General features: G+C 33.7%; 1 long non-coding RNA gene across 5 annotated transcripts in view; it reads right to left on the bottom strand.

Annotated features, from left to right (window-relative positions):
- LOC143648551 (uncharacterized) overlaps window positions 1-20,184 on the bottom strand; it is a 100,911-nt gene that overhangs the window by 27,242 nt on the left and 53,485 nt on the right. For 3 of the 5 annotated variants that reach the window (XR_013158619.1, XR_013158617.1, XR_013158618.1), the window contains exon 2: window positions 1,159-1,381. The exons of the other annotated variants lie outside the window; for them this stretch is intronic. This is a non-coding gene — a long non-coding RNA (uncharacterized LOC143648551). The remainder of the gene's footprint in view (window positions 1-1,158; window positions 1,382-20,184) is intronic. 5 annotated transcript variants of the gene reach the window in all.

The following is a 20,184-nucleotide window of genomic DNA, read 5'->3' as shown; positions in this document are numbered from 1 at the left end:
AGTCATTTTATCTACTCTTTGTTGAGCTCTTTAGATTTTATTGTTGAGTTATAAAGTTATTTATGCATTTTTATATGAATTTATAAAATATATATTTTGTGAATATTTTTCCTCATCTGTGACTTGCCAATTAATTTTCTTAATGAGTAGAAATTTTTATTTCGGAAAAGTATAATTCAGCAGTTATTCTTTTATGGTTATTATTTCTGTTTTTTTTCCCAAGAAAACTCTGATGTCATCAAGATGATGAGGCTATCCTGGCAATTTTATTTCAAAAGTTTTATAGATTTAACTATTCCATTGAGTTCTATGATCAATATTGATTTTTTAAATTGTGTAAATTTGAGTAATGATATAAATAAATGCATATATATTATCCATATAATATATAATATATAATCAATATTATATGCATGTATATGAATATGGCCTCATTACATGTATTCAATTGTTTCCATAACATTTGTTAAAACACTTTTCACTCCCCTGTTAAATTGCCTTAGTGAATTTGTTGAAGAATAATTTGAGCATAGGTGATAGGATGTATTATTTCTGAACTCTGAATTTTATTTTCTATTTCCTCAGAATACTGTTTAATTTTCAGTGTAAAGATTACTCACATTTTTTTAGGTAATGTTATTCAGAGTTTTTTATGTTTTTCTAATTTATTTTCCATTCTTATATTGCTAATAGATAGAGATGTATTTGATTTTAAAAGTTTTACTTTGTGTTATTGGTTATTGCTAAACTCATGTATTAGCTCTACTTTTGATTTGTAGCTCTTTCGATTATTTTTACATACACAATGCTGTTTGCAAATGAAAGCAGGTTTATTTAGTTTTCAATGACCATGACTTCTTTTCTTGGCTTATTATACTGACAAGGAACTGCGCTATTCAATAGTGAATAGAAATGGTTTAGGCAAACAACTTTTTCATGTTTTCAATTTTAGAGGGAAGCATTCAGTCTTCACCATTAAGTATGAGATTATCTGTGTGTTTTTCGTAGATGCCCTTTGTTTCCTGGTTTGCTCAAAGACTTTGGGTGTTGATATTTGTCAAATATCTTCACTGCCTGTGTTGAGATAGTTGTTTATTTTCCTCTTTTATTCTCATAATGTGGTCAGCTCTTTTGAATGGTATTAGAGTGTTTCCTCACCTTGAACTTCTGTGATGTTCCACACGTAGTCTTGAGGTACTACCGTTTTATATACTATTGGATTCCACTGGTCCTTTGCTTTCTTTTGTTGTTATTGCTTATATGGTTTTGGTATCAGGTATATGATGCCTAGTAAAAATAGCTGACGGTTGGCCACAGTGGCTCAGCAGGCAGAGATTTCGCCTACCATTCTGGAGACCCAGGTTTGATACCCGGTGCCTGCCTAGGCAAAAAAAAAAAAAAAAAAAAAGCTGAGGATGCCATCCCTCTTATTCTATGTTCTGAAAGAGTTTCATAAGATTAATATCATTTTCTTCATACATTTGATAAAATTCCTCAGCAGAATCATCTGGGCTTAGATATTTCTGTGTAAGTTGTCATGTCTTATTTTTTTACTTTATTCTTCTTTTTTTCTTCAATTAACTCCTCTCAACACTTTACATTTTAAAATGTTTTCATTTGGGATTACAATATGCATTTTAATATTTTTAATATCTTAAAATATAAAATACCATTTGCCCATCTCTTCCTTTAAGTTATTATATCCACAAATGATGGTGCTAAGGCTTATCACTCTACAATATAATATTATCATTAATGTTTAAAACAGTCATTTGTACTTTAAGGAAAGAGAATAAAAACATACATATTTGAATATTAGAATATATTTGTTATTTTAATGCTCTTTATTGCTTTCTATGGGTCTTCATTATCATTCCATGAATTTCTCTTAAAACTGAAGGTTTATCTTTAATGATTCATGTAGTTCACAAATACGTTGGTGACAGATAATCTTAGCTTGTATTTATCTGTGATTTAATTTAGTCCTTATTTTTAAAGGCATATTGCCAGATATAGAACTGCATCTGTTCATTTCTTTAACATTAATGATATTATTCCATTGTCTTATGATTAACATTTTTAATGATAAAATATCAACCATCATGTTTTACTCCAAATGCGAACATTTTTTTTCTCTTGGAAGCTTCCATGCTTTTCTTTTTATCTTTGGCTTCTGGAATTTTGGCTATGATATAATTTGTTGTGGTTCTCTTTGCATTTTTGCTGCTTGGTTCAGCTGAACTGCTTAGATATATAAGTTAATGTTTTTCACCAAATTTGTGAAAATTCTGCATAAAGTATACCTTAAAATATAAAAAAGAAGAACCAGCCTATCAAACAATGAAATGAAAAGATGTAGTGATATATTAATTCTGAAAATGATAATTTTTAAAAGTCTGTACAATATAATTTCATTTTTATGCTAACATTATTATGTTTATAAAGAAATAACATAAAATAATATGAAATCTGTATACTGAAATGCTAACAATTATTATCTCTGAATAGTTGACACTATGAAATGACTTTCTTTATCTGTTTAAATACTTTTTCTATATTTTACTTTGATCAATTAATTTTTAAAAGAGTTTATTGTAGAATAATTCTCTCAGTGACATAGTAGAGTCACTGAGAATCTACTATGGGTGTCTGTCTTACAAACAAATAAGATGTTGTGAATATGAGAAATACAAATCCAAAGGGTAACAGAAGACAAAGCTATTCTGCTTCACACTTAACTGAGACAACCCCAAATGCCCCCGAAAGTAGTGGGGCTTGCATGTATGGGTGAGTGAGAGAGAATGAAAGCTATCTTCTGATATATGCTCCTATTCTCTCACATTTCAAGAGGATCTTGGGTTTTTAGCTGGGCATATGCTCAGGCACAATAGAAATGAAATATTCCAGTATATATTTGGACACATTCTGCCTGCTATCTCAGGCACTTAGGTGTGTGCTCCTATTCTCTCACATTTCAAGAGGATCTTGGGTTTTTAGCTGGGCATATGCTCAGGCACAATAGGAATGAAATATTCCAGTATATATTTGGACACATTCTGCCTGCTATCTCAGGCACTTAGGTGTGGGTGAGTGACTAAGTTCAGGACAATGACATACAAGTAAAGTGGTTTGAGAAGTTGTGGAGGTTTGCCGTCCCCCTGAAAATGACGTTATATCTTTGGTTTCTATTCCCTTTGATCATTATTTTTTTTCCATATCAAAAAAGTATTAATAATAAAGGTTCAAAGTACAGTGCCAATATATAGTAACATTTAAATATTTCACTAAAAGGGAAAGACACTGTCTACTGCATGGTTTCAAATAAATACACTAAGTCATTTAAAAAGAATATTGTCTCAGACTGTGAAAAGAAAGACTCTAGTTGGCATATTTAGTTTATTCCTGATCCAAAATAGTGATATTTGTGTTATTTTGGCAAATTTTTAAAAATATACCAGATATAAAGCATGAGCTCATCCATAAAATTACTGCAAACCCATTTTTAGTAAAGTCAGTGGCCAAACTGTTAAAATGCCATCATTTTAAAGCTGTTAGATTTTACATAGTGTTAGGGTTCTTATAAAAGACGTTGTTATAAATGTAACAAAATTCAGGGTCTGCTTATAGAAAAAGCATATGATTGGCTGGATTATAAAAGTGGTAATAAAATAATAATCACACGTTTCTCTGTCACTATGACTCATAAAAAGCCAACAAGAAGCACAATGAGATACAGATTCTTATAGATAATGTGCTTAACAAATGTGTAAACACACAGGGCCAGTTACTACTAAACCATTTTAAAGGTGCTTCAGAATTCACAATGATAAAATAACTTCATTCCTACTATGCAAAGAAGACCATTTTATCTTGGCTAAATGATAAATACTAGTTCATACCAGAAAAGGTAATATCTATGGAAATTCTGTTCAATTAAAGAGGAAGAATTTCTTTCCTAAGACTGGTTTCTACATGGTGCACACCCTCTCTCCATGTTTCTAGTTTCTAGTTTCCTTGTAAGTGGTAGATTTATATCTTGCAGGTTATATTCCAGGTTAATTTATATTTCAGGAATGTATTTCAATCTACAGAAAATTAAATGAGAAGTTCACATGGGTCATGAATTTGGTTTATACAATGCTGTACGCTACCTCTTTACTCTTTTCATAAACACTGTTTGAATTAGCTACTTCTTATTTCCTCCCACCACAGCTTTCAGAAAGTGTTTCACCACACTCAATAAGTTTTATTTGTAGAGCCCATGAAGTGCTTGAATGTGAGCTCCTGCTTGTTTTAACTGCAAAAAAGACCTATGTTTTGCTTCTGCAGTGAAGCTACAGTACCGTTCCCTTTCCTTCCTCTCTTGGGTAAGTCCTTTCCCCTTTTCAGATCATTTCTGCTCCTTCTAAAAAAAATTAACAAATTCACTGACATCACTGAAAATAGTGGAACATATTTCCAGTATCTGCTTTAAAGTCTTTTCTGAATCCAGTATCAATATCTTTTCAATGTATTTCTATTGATTGCTTTCTTGCTTATATTTCATGGATGATACCTCATAGGGAGTCTGAAAAAATATTTTCTCCCTGGAAGCATTTTTGAGGTTTGTTTGAGAAGGCAATAATAAAACTGCTGGAACATTTTCTTTTTTTTTTTTTTTTTTTTTTTTTTTAGAGAGAGGGAGGAAGGGAAGGAAAGACAGAGAGAAGGAAGGAAGGATGGAAGGAAGGAAGGGAGGAAGAAAGGGAAACATCTTTAAACATTTTCTTGTTTTATTATATTTTGTTTGTTTGTTTGTTTTTTACATGGGCTGGGGCCGGGAATCGAACCGAGGTCCTCCGGCATGGCAGGCAAGCACTCTTGCCCGCTGAGCCACCGCGGCCCGCCCCTGCTGGAACATTTTCAGTTTGCATATCTCGAATTTATTTGTTGGATGGTCTAAGGTGTAGATTTTACTCTAGTGCAAATGGTTGTTTTTCAGGGGGTGTCATTAAAAACTATCAGTGCCCAGCCAGCCCTCTGCACTATGGATAGTCTGAAACTTTAATATCCCCAATCTTATCTCTATTCTATTCCCTGAAGACAATGATCTGTGCCAGACTTGCATATTCTCTCTGTGACGAATCGTGGTGCTTCTCCCACTCTCACAAGCTGCTCCTTCTTCTCTAGTACAATTTTCTACAATTCCAGGCACTTGAAAACTCTAATTTCCAATTTCTTCTTCCTCAATTTTACAAGCCCACTTCTCCTCTTAGTTTCCAGCTCCTTAATTTCTACAATTTTGCTGAGTTTTGTAAGATTTATGAGTGAATGGGTAAGTTTGGTAACATATCCTATGCCCTGGATGGAGACAGAAATCCACTAATACTGTTGAGCTTTTGTCTAATCATTATAAATATATTAAGACTACTTGCTTCAATTTAATAAGAACATATTTAGTAATGATTGGAATTAATTCAGGTTCAATTAAAAAATTCCCAACCCCTAGAGTAAGTTCATTTGAACACATGTGAACATTAAACTGTGTAACTCTCACAAACCAGCACAGAAATGATAAGCTTCTATACTTTTTCATTCCTCTGTATAACAATTATTATAATTTCCCCAAGCTTAAAGTGAAAAGAATAGAGGTGCATGGGTGGTTCACTGGTAGAATGCTAACCTTCCATGCAGGAGACCTGGGTTCGTTTCCAAGTTAAAGGGGAAACTGATTCTAAATTAGGAGGGATTATAGATATTGTCTTAGGTGGTTTATTTTGAATTGGGAATACATATTTTTGAGTTGCTATTATTATCATTTCTGTTTCAAAAGCTGGAGCGGAGTTTAAAAAATTGTCACTGTCAGACTCAGATATATACAGGAGACACTTTTACCTGCATATCCTCAATATTTGTCAAATTATTATTTAACAATAGATAAACAGAGGTGCACTGGTTTGAAAGTATTATGTACCCTAGAAAAGCTATGTCTTAATCCTGAACCAATCTTGTGGAAGCAACCATTTCTTTTAATCCTGATTCAATACTGCAGATTGGATTCTCTTGACTGGATTATCTCAACAGAGATGTGACATGTCCAATTGTGAGTGTGACCTTTGATTAGATGAAGATGTGACTCTACCCATTCCAGGTGAATCTTGATTAGATTACTGGAGTCCTTTAAAAGAGAAAACATTTTGGATCTGAACTGATAGAAATGATAGAAGCTTCAGAGCCAACCGAGACTTCACAACAGAACTGACACCTATGTAGACACGTAGAGAACAGACATAGATGTTTGGAGATGCTTGGAGCCCAGTAGATATTGTCATGAGTTGTTAAGCAATTCAGAACCTGGAGAGAGCCAAGGGAAACCAGGAGATGAAAGACAGCCCTGGATAAATAAAGTGAGGAATCCCTGTAGGAACAGAGGCTGAAAGCAATGGAGCCCAGGAGCAAAGCACCAGTAGATGCCAGCCACATGACTACCCAGCTGATAAAGGGGTTCCTGACCCATTGGCCTTTCTGAGTGAAGGTAACTTCTTGTTAGTGCCTTAATTTGGACACTTTCACTTCCTTGAATGGTAAATTTGTAACTTATTAAATTCCCCATTATAAAAGCTGTCCTTGGGCGGGCCGCGGTGGCTCAGCGGGCAAGAGTGCTTGCCTGCTATGCCGGAGGACCTCGGTTCGATTCCCGGCCCCAGCCCATGTAAAAGAACAAACAAACAAACAAAATATAATAAAACAAGAAAATGTTTAAAGATGTTTCCCTTTCTTCCTCCCTTCCTTCCTTCTATCCTTCCTTCCTTCTCTGTCTTTCCTTCCCTTCCTCCCTCTCTTTAAAAAAAAAAAAAAACAAACAAAAAAAAAAAAGCTGTCCTAGTTCTGGGTCATTACATTCTGTCAGCTTGCAAACAAACACAAGAGGGCTTGGGAATTTTATACTATACATGCATTCTGATTTTAAGACTAGGTTACAGATGACTGAGGATTTTAACCTTTCATAATACAATAATGTTACTCACTAACCAAGTATCATGGTGTGAAGGTGTATGTACCCAAGGAAAACATGTTCTAAACCTAAACCAATCTTTTGGGTATAGACCCATTGTAGACAGGACCATTTGATGAGGTACATCAGTTAAGGTGTGGCTCACCTCAGCCAGGATGGGCCTTAATCCTATTACTTGACTCCCTTATAAGTGGAGTGAATTCAGACAGAGAGGAAATCACAGAGTCATTCTCAGCTTCAGTCAGAAGCTGAACATTGAGGAACCCAGAAGAAAAGGGAGAGATCAGGAAAGCTGTCAGATACAATGCCACGTGACAAACTAAGGACCAAAGATTATAAGCAGCTATCCCAGTAGCGCCAGTCTTTGGGGAAAATACATCACCCTGATGATGCTTTCATATGGAGTTTCTTTTAGTCTCAAAACCATAAGCTAATAAATTCCCATAGTTTCAGCTGACCCATTGTATGATATTTGCTTGAGTATGGAAGGAAAACTAAAACACCAGTGACAAGATTCTAGAATAGAAAAATTATGATGATAAGCTCTTTATTACCGATGTCCAATTTCCTCTGACCAATTAAAACTGCACAAAAAGTTCAATAAGCTTTCAAAAAACATACATAGAATTTCTTAAAAATAAAATGGCTAACACTTATTAAAGGTTTCTCATTCCTGCTGCTATCTTTGGTGAAAATTACTGCATATTTGTAAATTATTAAGAACTATATATTATATCTTATTTTTCATGTTATTATTCTGATAAGGAATGCTTTAGTCTAAATTTAGCCTAAATTACCTTAAATTTTTTAGAAAGGATAAAAAATATTACATGATTATAATATGAAAATCATTAATAAAAGGAAGGCATGCAAATTCTAGGAATACTAAAATTTCATTACAATAATCCATCTCTGGCCAAGATTCCTGACTCCTTTGTTACATGGGCTTAAAAGCTTCTTTCATGAGGGTTCTGAAAACCTGACTGAATTTACTATTCACTTTACCAGCCTCAATTATCATTTGATTTTTCTGCAGTGTATACGAATATATTGATATGTGCTATAAGTCAGACAGTGTTAAGTGTGAACTAAATAGTTTCTGATTAGATATTCATCACACTGACTCAGAGTAGAAGAGGAGGGAAAATTAAAGAATATGTGTCTACAACACACTATGTCTTTAGGGCTCCATTAGACTAAAAAATATGTTCTTTTATCTTAGTATTTTTAATAGCTTTCATTTCAGGTCATTTTTCTTGATAAAGTATCCAAGAAAGTTCACTATTTACACATTAAGATAAACTTCTAGTTTATATATTATTTGCATAGATAAATGATTGACCTACTCAGAGACTAGTGAATTTTCTAGCTCATGCTTATTTGTTTTACAGCCTGAGCTGAGAAACTCATGTATCTTTTGCACTGTGCAATTAGTGATACGAAAATTATATCTATATTTTTTAAAGTTTACCAATAGAAAATAAAATAAAAGCTACCATCAGCAATGAAATAAACTCTCTTGAAAGGCAGAGAACACATCCCTCAGTATATGGAATGAGGTGCTCTAGGGTTCCATTCCCTCCAATGAAAACTTGAAACAACAAGTGAAACCTGGCAACCAGCATTGCCAGAGCTCTGGAAAATAGTTAAATGCTTGCAGAAATAGGGCAAGCAGTGAATCAAGAAAAATTAAACTTAAAATGGAAAGAAAACATTGTGCAGCCTTTGCAGGCATTTCCTTCACCACCTCCCCAGCTTGTGGCAGCTTGTGTTCCAGTGAGGGTCTCAATTTCCAGTTCCAAAAGGAGCAGAGTAACTCTTTTGCCCATATTAGAGTGAACATATGTCTGCGCCAGTGTGTTTGGTGGCAGCCTCAAGCACTTAAGTAGGACATCTGTTGTAAACTTGTCTTCCCAGAACTTGCCCTGCAGCTCACTGGGCAACTAGAACACAATAGGAGAATAGTCAAATTAGAACTACCTGGTGTTGGGAGAACTGGATATTCATATACAAGAGAATAAAAGAGGATGCCTATCTCACACCATATACAAAAATTAACTCAAAATTAATCTAAGACATAAACATAAGAAGCAGGGCTTTAAAACTTCTAGAGGAAAATGTAGAGAAGCATCTTCAAGATCTTCTGGTAGGCAACAGTTTCTTAGATTTTACACCCTTAAACTTTACTCTTGTTGCACAAGCAACTAAAGAAAAAAGAAATAAATGGAACCTCCTCAAAATTAAAAACTTGTGCATGAAAGGAATTTGTCACAATAATAAAAAGATAACCTACTCAATGGGAGAAAATATTTGGAAACCACATATCCAATAAGCGTTTAATATACAGAATATATATAAAAAATCCTACGACTCAACAATAAAATGACAAACAGCCCAATTAAAAAAAAAGTGAGAGAAAGACATCAGTAGACATTTCTTCAAACAGGAAATACAAATGTCTAAAAATTACCTGAAAAGATGCTCAACTCACTTGTTATTAAAGAAATGTAAATAAAAATAAAAACGATTTATCATTTCATGCCCACTAGAATAGTCATAATTAAAAAAAATAGAAAACTACACATTTTGTAAAGGATTGGAGAAATATAAACACTCATTTCACACTGGTGAGAATGTAAAAAGATGCAGCCACTGTGGTAGACAGTGTGGCAATTCTTCAGGAAGCTAAATATAGAATTACTACATGATCTGACAATTTTGCTAGTAGGTATATACTCAGAAGAACTGAATGCAGGGATGTGAACAGATATTTGCACACTGATGTTCATAGCACTATTACTCACAATTGTCAAAATATGAAAGCAACCCAAGTTTCCATCAATTGATGAATGGATAAACAAAAAATGTGGTGCATATGCACAAAATGGTATTATTTAGCTGTAAAAAGGAATGACGCCCTGATGCATGCAACATAAATAAATCCACAAATCTATGGCCAACTTAATTTTGAAAAAGCTTTCAAGTCCACTTAATGAGGGGAGAATATTCTCAGCAACAAGTGGTATATAGCTCAATGAATTGAAAACAGATAATTGAACACATATTTATATATAGATTTTCATATATATACATGATCTGGGCTAGATCTAAAATAAAACACTTCTTCTTGTGGTGGGCCACTCATCATACCCCATCCACAACTAGGAATGCCACTGCAGGTTAGATTAGGTCATTTACGTTTGTTTCTATGACAGGCATATTCAATCCTCTTTCTGTCATACTATCATATATATTATATGTCATTATATATGTATTGCATACATTTAGATGTATAAATCTTTCCTTCTTTTTCTGTAATTCTAATATTTAGGGAAATTTACAAAATTTAGTTTGTGATTTTGTTCTAGAAGTTACGTTTATAAATTTACATTTATGAAATAAATTTTTATTTAGTTATTTGGTTCCCTATTTTAAACATTAAAATTAAATTTTAGGGCTACAGTGGCTCAGAAGGCAGAATTCTGGCCTTCCATGCCAGAGACTCGGGTTTGATTCCCAGGGCCTGCCCATGAGAAAAATAAAATAAATTTTCAGGGGTACAAGGGTAGTCCAGTGGCAGAATAATGGAATACTCACATGCAAAAATAATGAAATGTGACCCCTCCCCATACAGCATACAAAAAAAAATTAAATTTTATCCTTTTCCTTCTCTCCAACTATACTATCACCCAAATTTAGTAAATGTTAATGCCTTTCATGTATCTGTCTTCATTTTCTTATATATGTGAATTTTTCACTATTTTATAATACTCTTTGAACATACCTAATCATTATAAATGTGATAATCAGCAAACTAATTTCACTGTCAACTATCTTAACTAAACCCATCTGCTTCCTTTTTTGTTAGAGGAATGATTTCCACAATGTCAGTGCATATACTATCTGTGGTCCATTCTTTAAACTCTCTCCTTCCTTTTATTTATTTATTGGTTTGGCAAATACTCTTTCCTCCTAGAGTACTTGCTTTCATGATGTTCGCAAGAAGAGTATTCACTAAGTTTCTTGAATGTTTAAATGTACTTTGGGTTTAACCTTTAAAGAAACCTGCCATGCATCACACTTTCTTTCTTTGAGTATCTTACAAGTTATTCTAATCTCTCACTTCTGGATGGAATGTGGTTTTTGTTGTGACTTCTTTTCATTATAAGATGACCATATAAGTTATCAAGCAAACTGGAATGATTTTGAGAGTGAAACTGACCACGATTAATAAGTACACCAGGACCACAGATACAACTTCTGAATCTCTGGCACAACCCAGGATGAATGAAGTGCTGTTTGTATTTAACAAAGGTAGACCCTGAGACAACAAAAAGGGTGACTTTTTATTACATATTCACAAAAAACATTGATAGTTACATGGGAAAATAGGATAGGAAATACAAGAAACCCCCAAAATAGTGAGTTATATATAAAGTTCCACAGAAGAGATTTGTAGAAAGTGTAGGCAACCAGAATTTTCCTGGTTAGAGGCAAGGAAGCTGGAGTATTTATACTCCACATGCAACTATCATTGCTTAAAAGCTGTTCTTAGTAGGACAAGAATTCTCCGGCAATTGCTGTTCTCTCTATATAGAAACAAATCTGATTCTAGCTACCTGCACATAGCTTTCTCCTGGCATTGCAGTGCAGGTGCTGACTATTGGGTATGGAAGCACATTTGGATCCATTGTGCAAATGGGAAAGGGATCTGGTAAATTGTGAGTGCAGTGCTAAAAGCATGCTACAATTGAAATCTACCAGTGACTCCGAAAGAGTCATTTTGTAGTTTTTGAATTATGACTAGTTGCAATTCCCAGGAGAAAAAAATGTAATTAAAAAAAAAAAAAGACTTGGAAGAAAAAAATCAGTTGCAGGACATACAGCCCCACTATTGCAGTTAGTCCTAAGGCCACAGGTGATACTTTCTTCATCCTTCCCTTCTATGCTTATGTGCCTCTGTGTGTACACATGGAAGCATACTGCATGGTACAGGTTGTTTTTTAAAAATTTTGTTTTTAAAAATTTTTTAAATATTGTATTTAAGAAAACAAATAATACACTTAGAACCAACAAAAGTGAATGTCTTAGTTAGTTTAACAATGGGCATATTTAAGTAAAGTATCCAAATAATCCTTGTAAAACCTGTGTTTGCGCAGTAAATTACCCAAAACAATTTAAAATTAAGGCAACAAGGAAGAAAATCTACAAATTCAGACAGCAGATTTTCTAAATTCTAAATATTAAACACTAACTTAAAAACCATTTGATCAACTTGTCAAAACTGTGAATGTTCTCAAAATATCAAGGAGAAAGTTATTACTATAGCAGTGACCTACATTACTAAACATTTTCCTTATTTCAGGAAAGTATGGAAATAACAAATATTTTTACAATTGACATATGAAAATCTTAACCACCCTAGATGGATATCTGAGTTAGCTTATCCATAGAAATATTTAAATAAAATGTCTAAATAATCATTGTAAAGCCTGTTTATACAATGTGTTTCATAAACCAATTTAAAATTGAAGGAAGGAAGAACTCTACAGAAGCAGATATCAGAGTTTCTTAGATTCTGAACAGACTATGTGCATACCAGTGTTCATAGCAGCACCTTTCACAATTGTCAAGAGATGGAAAAATACAGGTGTCCATAAGCAGATGAATGGATAAACAAAATATGGTGTATCCATACAATGGAATATTATGTAGTAGTTAGACAAAACGATATCCCAAAATATATGACAACATGGATGAACCTTGAGGACATAATGCTGAGTGAAATAAGTCAGACACAAAAGGACAGATACTGTAAGATTTTGTTATTATGACTCTTTGGAGCAGCTATAAGTAAAAAATCTGAGATGAGGGTACAGATTCTGTCTGTACCTCCAAATGTACTTACAATTGTTCCAGCACAAAGTGTTGAAAAAATTGCTCTTTCCCCCATTGAATGATTTTGTCCCATTGTTCTTATGATTACTGTCAAAAAAAGAATCAAAGAAACATATATGCCCAGACCTTATTTCTAGATTTATTCTTTCATTTCATTATCTGAATGTCCAGTTTTACAATGTCTTAAAGAGTGGTGCTAAAAAACGACTTGAAATAAACAGTATCACTCCTCTAGCTGTGTTCTTTCTAAAATTATTTTGGGTATCATATTTCCTTTGAAAATTGCTATAACATTTAGAATCAGCTTGACAATTTCTGAAAAGAAGTCTTTTGGGATTTCAATTGAGTTTGCATGTAATCTAGAGGTCAATTTGGAGAGCATTAAAATAACATCATGGTTTCTTCCAATCTATGAACATGCTATTATCTCAATTTATTTAGATATTCTATTCCTTCTCTTAGTAAAGTTTCCATGGTTTCAATTAACAGGTATAACACATATGTTAAACTTATCCATAAGTGTTCAAGTATCTTATGTCATTGTCAATGGCATGATGTAACCTGTATGCATTTTATTGCTTCTTCTTCCCAATTATTTTCCATACAACAATGAATTGAAGTTGTTTGAGTGTATATCTTTGCTATCTTCCACAGCTTAAGAGGGAGAACATTTAGTTTTCCATCTAAATTTTTATCATCTGGGCCAGGTTTATGTGTTGTAACCTATGAAGTCACTTAAGACCCTACATTCAGCATAGTCCCACTCTCGGCTTAACACTCTACTGTCACTTCTTGAAATTCTTAATAATTTTATCTTTATATGTGTATGTTTATAGTTGAAGTTCTATAGTACAGGAACGTGAGTAGAAATGATATGTGTATTTACTGTTCCTTGCTGTTTCAATCATTGAATTGTTGTCATATCCCATGAGCTTGGAATTCCAATGAATGGGAATTAATCAAGATTCAAGATGAATATAAGACAGGTGTGTTACATTACCTATGGAATGCAGTGGTGCTGACAACCCTGAGAAGCCATGCTTTCCATTCAAGCCAGAACTTGCTTTGATCTCAGAAAGAAGAAAAGGCCTTTCTAAGAATCACAAGCAACTAAGGAACACTTTCTATTATTTCTTAGGTCCGTTACTTTCCTGTATTAGTGAACTACTTGTGCTAAAAATGAGGACATGGAAAGAAAGCAAAAGATAGAGCAACCCATGGTTCTTTTTCCTTTCCTTTCTTTTTTACTTATTCCACCTAGTTTTGGTTGTTATTGTTGTCTACTCCTTTTATCAGCCTCCTTTTCCACTTAGGAATTTTTTGTCTTTCAGTTTACCTCTACTGTTAACTGATCACTCTAACTCATTTTTTATAGTTGCTTTATTGTTCCCAATATGTATCTTTATGAGTTTACCTTTAAATATTATTGTGCCACATAACATAAACAACCTATTAATTATGTCCTAGAAAGTAGTTTTAAAAAGTGAAAGTCTACTGATACTCATCAGTCCCTTGTGAGTGTCTTAGTTTCCATCTAGTATCATTTTCCTTGCTAGACAAACTTTAATATTTCAACTACCATATTTAGTTGGTATAATTCTACCCCATTTTTGTTGTCTAGAGAAGATTTTAGTTTTAGTCGGCATAAAATTCTAGGTTGACTATTATCTTTTCCTTTATATACATTAAAAAATGTTCTATTTTCTACCAGCTTGCCTAGTCTGTAATTAAATCTGTGAATAATGCTCTTTCATCTTCTGTATACCCTGAATTTACCCTGGGAATGAGCAGCTTGTATTTTAAAACAGATCGAAGCAGATATAGCTTCTTGTCTGCACATAATTCTTTTTATCTGTTACTCTGACCTCCAAATTTCTAGCTGTCTCCATCTCTCTGAACTTCTATCTCTGTTTCCTCATCTTAGTAAGATAATCATGCTCTGTTTGAAAGAAAAGTCCCATTCAGAAAGAAAACCAGAATAATTATAGAGCTTATCTCAATTGTATCCTTTATTTTAGGATCAGATTTATATGCTACTTCTCCAGTGTCTGAAAACAGATAATTCATGTGTCTTTTTCAAATTTCCAAGTTGTTTAGAGCAAGAGTACAAACTCATTGCAATTACACTATAATTGCCATAGCAAAAGTCTCACTTTCTTTCATGCATTTATTTTGCTGATACTTTGGGACATCTTATTCTTTCCCCACACTTCCCACTCCCTCACCTTGACTTCTGTTTCTTTATTTTCTCCCTTTTAGTGGTGTTTTGTTCTATCACAGCTTTGCCCAATCAGGTACTATTCGATGTACGTGCCATCTCTTCTAGGAGTGTATGTTATTAGGTCATTCCTTATATCTGACCTCCCTGTCTCCTGCACTCTTATAACAGTGTAGCCTTTTCTATTCTATATGTTTTAGTGGAAAAGTGGGGACAGTCAAAATTAAAATGCCATCATTTTCTTCCAGGACTTCTTCTTATAAAATTTGACACAAGGTATTGGTAAATCAACCTGAACACAAGCAAACACATGCAGAATTGTTTAGTATTATGTTATAAATTCAAATATTTGCATATTGTATCCCATTTTAATATTCAACTCCCTGGGTACTTTTTTGCATGTTCCTGTGCAGCTGAATTTTGCATGAGAAAAACATACACGATGCTGTTGCTCTCAATTTAAATGCTACTAACCTAAGAGCAGAAAGTATGAAATCAAACCATATTTTGCAATTCTTTTCTCATCACAATTTCCTAGAAAGCTATTTCATACATTCTCTTTTCCCACAAATATCAAGAACAACCTATGCAGTCTTTACCCTCAGCTAATTATTTCATTACCTATTTTGCTAAAGTATTTGAATCAATCAGAAGAGAACTTCTGTAGGATCTCACCACCACATCTGCTCATCTACCTATAACTATGTCCAAATTCTCTACTTGATCTGTGACTCATAGGGAAAAATTATGTTACACCTGGGTAAAGTCATCACCTCTACTTGTATAATACATCTCCTCCTCTCTTATCTATGCAAAAATCTGCCCCATTAGTTCACTCCTCTATTTAATAAATCTTTAAATTTTCCTTTCCTTAGTATATCTTTACTATCAGTACACAAATGCTGTTGTATCTCCATACTACAAAGCATTGTTTCTTAATTCCAATTCAACCTTTACTTACTGCTCTTCTTGCATAGCTGTTTCTACCACAATTTCTTAACCTTCCTTAGTATCTTGACTCCACTTCATCAAACTTTCAATACTGCATGTCCTTCCTCTGCTTCAGTCTCCTCAATTTACCAATTACTTTCCCACTGTTAAAACGAAAGAATAATCCTTAATCCTTAATCTGACCCATGTACAGCACTTTGCACATTTAAGTATCTCCTATTCCCTGGAAGAATGCCTTCCCTGGACTTCTAGTGCTTTACATTTTTTCCTGTTTTTCCTTCTTATTGGTCCTATTAATTCCTTAATGTTCTATTTTTTGTTTGTTTGTTTGTTTGTTTGTTTGTTTTGCAGAAGCAGGCTCCAAGAATGAAACCTGGGGTCTCTGGCATGGCAGGCAAGAACTCTGCCACTGAACCGCTGTTGCCTGCCCATTCTATGTTGTTTTATCCTCATTTCCTGGCCTCCTAGTTCTGGAAACCTCTGAGTCCTGAAATTCTTCTTTTCTCCACCTATGCAAACTCTTTTTGATCATATGTAATTCCATGGCTTTAATTACCATCTGTTTTAGTTTGCTAATGCTTCCGGAATGCAATATACCAGAAATGGGTTGGTTTTTATAAAGGAAATTTATTAAGTTACAAATTTAAAGTTCTAAAGCCATAACAGTGTTAAAACTAAGGCATCCAGAGAAAGATACATTGATTCAAGAAAAGCCAATGGCATCTGGAACAACTCTGTCAGCTGGGAAGGTACATGGCTGGCATCAGCTTGTCCTTTGGGTCCTGGTTTCAAACAACTTCCTAGGAGGCATTTTCTTTCTGCACCTCCAAATGTCTGTATAGGCTCTGAGCTTTTTCCAAAATGGTTCCCTCTTAAAGGACTCCAGTAAGTGGATTAAGACCCACCTGGAATGGGCAGCATCACATCTCCATGGAAAACACCTAATCAACAGGTTTCACCTTAAACAATTGGTCTGCCCCCAGAAGATTGGACTAGGAAAATGAACATGACATTTCTGAGGTACATAACAGTTTCAAACGCGCACACCATCTATATGTCAATATCTGGCAGATTTATATATCCAGTGCCAACATATCTGCTGAATTTGACACAGGTATCTAAATAAATACTTGCCATATACAAATTTGATGGCTGTTAATTTTGTAGCATTGTAATACAGAGGCAGTATAAAAGAGTAAGAGTAGTCTAGTGTTAGCCCCGTGTCTAAATGACACATGATACTATTTCCTAATACTATTTGTTAAAGAATTGTCTTGGTTTGCTAGGTCTGTCTTAAAGTATCAAAAACTGGGTGGCTTAAAACAACAGAAATTTAAGATGGGCAATGGTGGCTCAGTAACAGAGTTCTCGCCCACCATACCAGAGATCTGGGTTTGATTCCTGGAGCCTACTTGTGTCAAAAAAAAAAAAAAAAAAAAACCAGAAATTTATTTTCTTACAGTTCTGGAGGCTAGAAGTCTGAATTCAAGATGTCAGCAGGGCTATGCTGCCTTTGAAATCTGTAAAGAAGAATCGTTTCCATGTCTCCCCCTCTGGCTTCTGGACATGTGACCCGCAAGCAATCCATGACTTTTTCTACCTCAGTCACTATACAGAATTTTCCCTATGTCTGTCTTTCTCCATCTGTGTCCAAATATACTCTTCTTATTGAGACATCAATGACATTAGGCTAAGGGCCCATGCTACTCCAGTCCAATCTCACTTTAACTTGCTTATTTTCATTTATAACTACCTTATTTTCAAATAAGATCATGACTAAAAGGTACTGGGGTGTAGGACTTAGACATGTCTTTTTGGGGAACACAATTCAATCCTGAAAAGGGTTAGCACAAAGTTATAAATATTTACCTGTTATTTTACCTATAATCTAAGATAAATTTCATATATTTCACTGAGTTTGTGAATAATGGTTGTGCTATTCAAATTTTTGGATTTATAATTTTATTTCTTATTTCCTCTTTTAAAAAATATCAACTCAATTCTCTTAAAATAAGACAAGAGATAAATGTTACTGAGATAGGTTTTTTCCTCTTTCCTACCCCTATATTCTTGTCCAAGCCTAACTAGAAGAAATCAAGAATAAAGTCCATACTTAAAAATTTAAAGCAATAAATGGATCTCAGAGAGTGTTTTGGGTTACTAAAATTGTCCAAATGCATTATACCAGAAATGAGTTGGTTTTTATAATGGGGATTTATTAACTTCCAATTTATAGTTGTTAGGCCATGAATATGTCCAACTCAAGGCACCAACAGGACAATACCTGGACTCTAAAGACAGGTTGCCAGCATCAGGGATACCTCTGTCACATGAGAAGACACATGACAATGTCTGTTGGTCCTTCTCTCCTGGGTTTTGTTGCATTCAACATCGGGTTCCATTATCAGTGGCTTCCTTTCTCAGCTTCTGTGTCTTTTCTCATGAGACTCTCTGGGCTTTTTCTGTCTTCTATCCTTCTTCAAAGGACTCCAGTAAGAAGACAAAGACCCATTCTGGATCAGGTCTCATCTGAAATAATCTAATGAAAAGGTCCCACCTACAATAGGCCTGCAGGGATGGATTAAAAGAACATGATCCTTTCTGGGGTACATACAGCCTCCAAACTATAACACTGATGTACAATATAGGCTTAGTGACATTCTCAGTGGATAGGAGGCGTGGCATGGTATTTCATGAACATAAAATAGAGTCACATTTCAGAAGTGGGCACAAGAAAGTGTGCAACCTGTACTATTATTAGTGGTATGTGCAAGGAAAATTTGTATTTATAAAATGAAATTCTGTTAAGAATTATTTTTTCTATATGCAGATTTACAGATTTATGTGTGATATGTAGAAGTATATGGTGTATATATATCATTTATACATCATATTGGCACAACTTTCTAATTGAATGTACTGTGCAATGCCATGATTCCCAGTGAAGAGATAGAAGAGGTTGTATTATTTTTGTTTACCATATAAACACAGAAAATTAAGGCAGGAAAAACCACAAATGAAAATGATTGTATGATGAAATTAATTTTCATAATACTATAATTATAAATCAAAAATAATAATTATTAATTCACTGTGACACTAAAACTTAAGTCTCTTCTTCAAATTATTATCTATATTTTTGTGGTCATATCAAGAGTTTGAAATTTGAACTAATGAATTTCTATATTTTGTGCAAACAAGAAAGCCCTTTCAATTAAATGAGTTCAAATTCACCACCATTGAAATAGGCCTTAAAAAGCATTTCTCATGCTCATGAATGAAACTTTATTGCCCCAAAACAATGTTTTCTGTTTCATGTGAAAAACTTAGTGAATTTACTATAAAACACAGTGTACTTCTTTCACTTAAAAGTATTTTAAACATCTTAGTTGTGAAAAGATGTGACAACTTGTTTTATAGATAGTGAAAAATAGTGGTCTTCTATTATAATTAACAGCATTTTTCTGAAAGATGCAAAATGGCTCATCATCTACAACTTGTAATGAATAACTCTTCATATTGAACTATTTTATTATTATTATTTTTATTCCCTAGCAAGTTGTCCCAAATACAACAGTGAATTAATGTAGAAAATACATCTTGACTATGCCTGGTAGAGAAAGAAATTTTGTAAATATTTTATAGAATTTTGATATGATATGTCTTTGAAGTGCTAATGTTGATAAGTTATCACAGGGCTCAGAACAAAATTAGAAAAATGTTTTCTATTTTAGGAGATAAAAACACATTAAAGTTGTGATTTTCTTTTTGCAGTTAATCCATTGGGGGTTGCAAATAAACTTTGACTAAATAGTTTAGACTATGTTTTCAAATGAATAGCTATGTTATTCCTATATGTTAACAGTTATCTCTTGAAAAAATTACTATTTAGGTTTGTAAAGTATTCATTAACTGTCTGCCAAATCACTTAAAAATCATAATAGACGTTTAATGGATACTTTAAAACTGAAATAGAAATTACATTTGATTATATGTAACTGTAGGTTTATAAAGCGTTCATTATATGTCTATTAAGATCATTTAACTTAAGTGTTACATAATTAGAGAAGAGCCAGGATTTTAATTGCACATTTGCAAACTGCTAGCTTGTCTTGCTAAATAT

This window comes from Tamandua tetradactyla, chromosome 10 (genome assembly GCF_023851605.1).
Source record: "Tamandua tetradactyla isolate mTamTet1 chromosome 10, mTamTet1.pri, whole genome shotgun sequence".
NCBI lineage: Eukaryota > Metazoa > Chordata > Mammalia > Pilosa > Myrmecophagidae > Tamandua > Tamandua tetradactyla.
The sequence above is the reverse complement of the archived record's forward strand: the minus strand, read 5'-3'. Positions and strand labels throughout refer to the sequence as shown.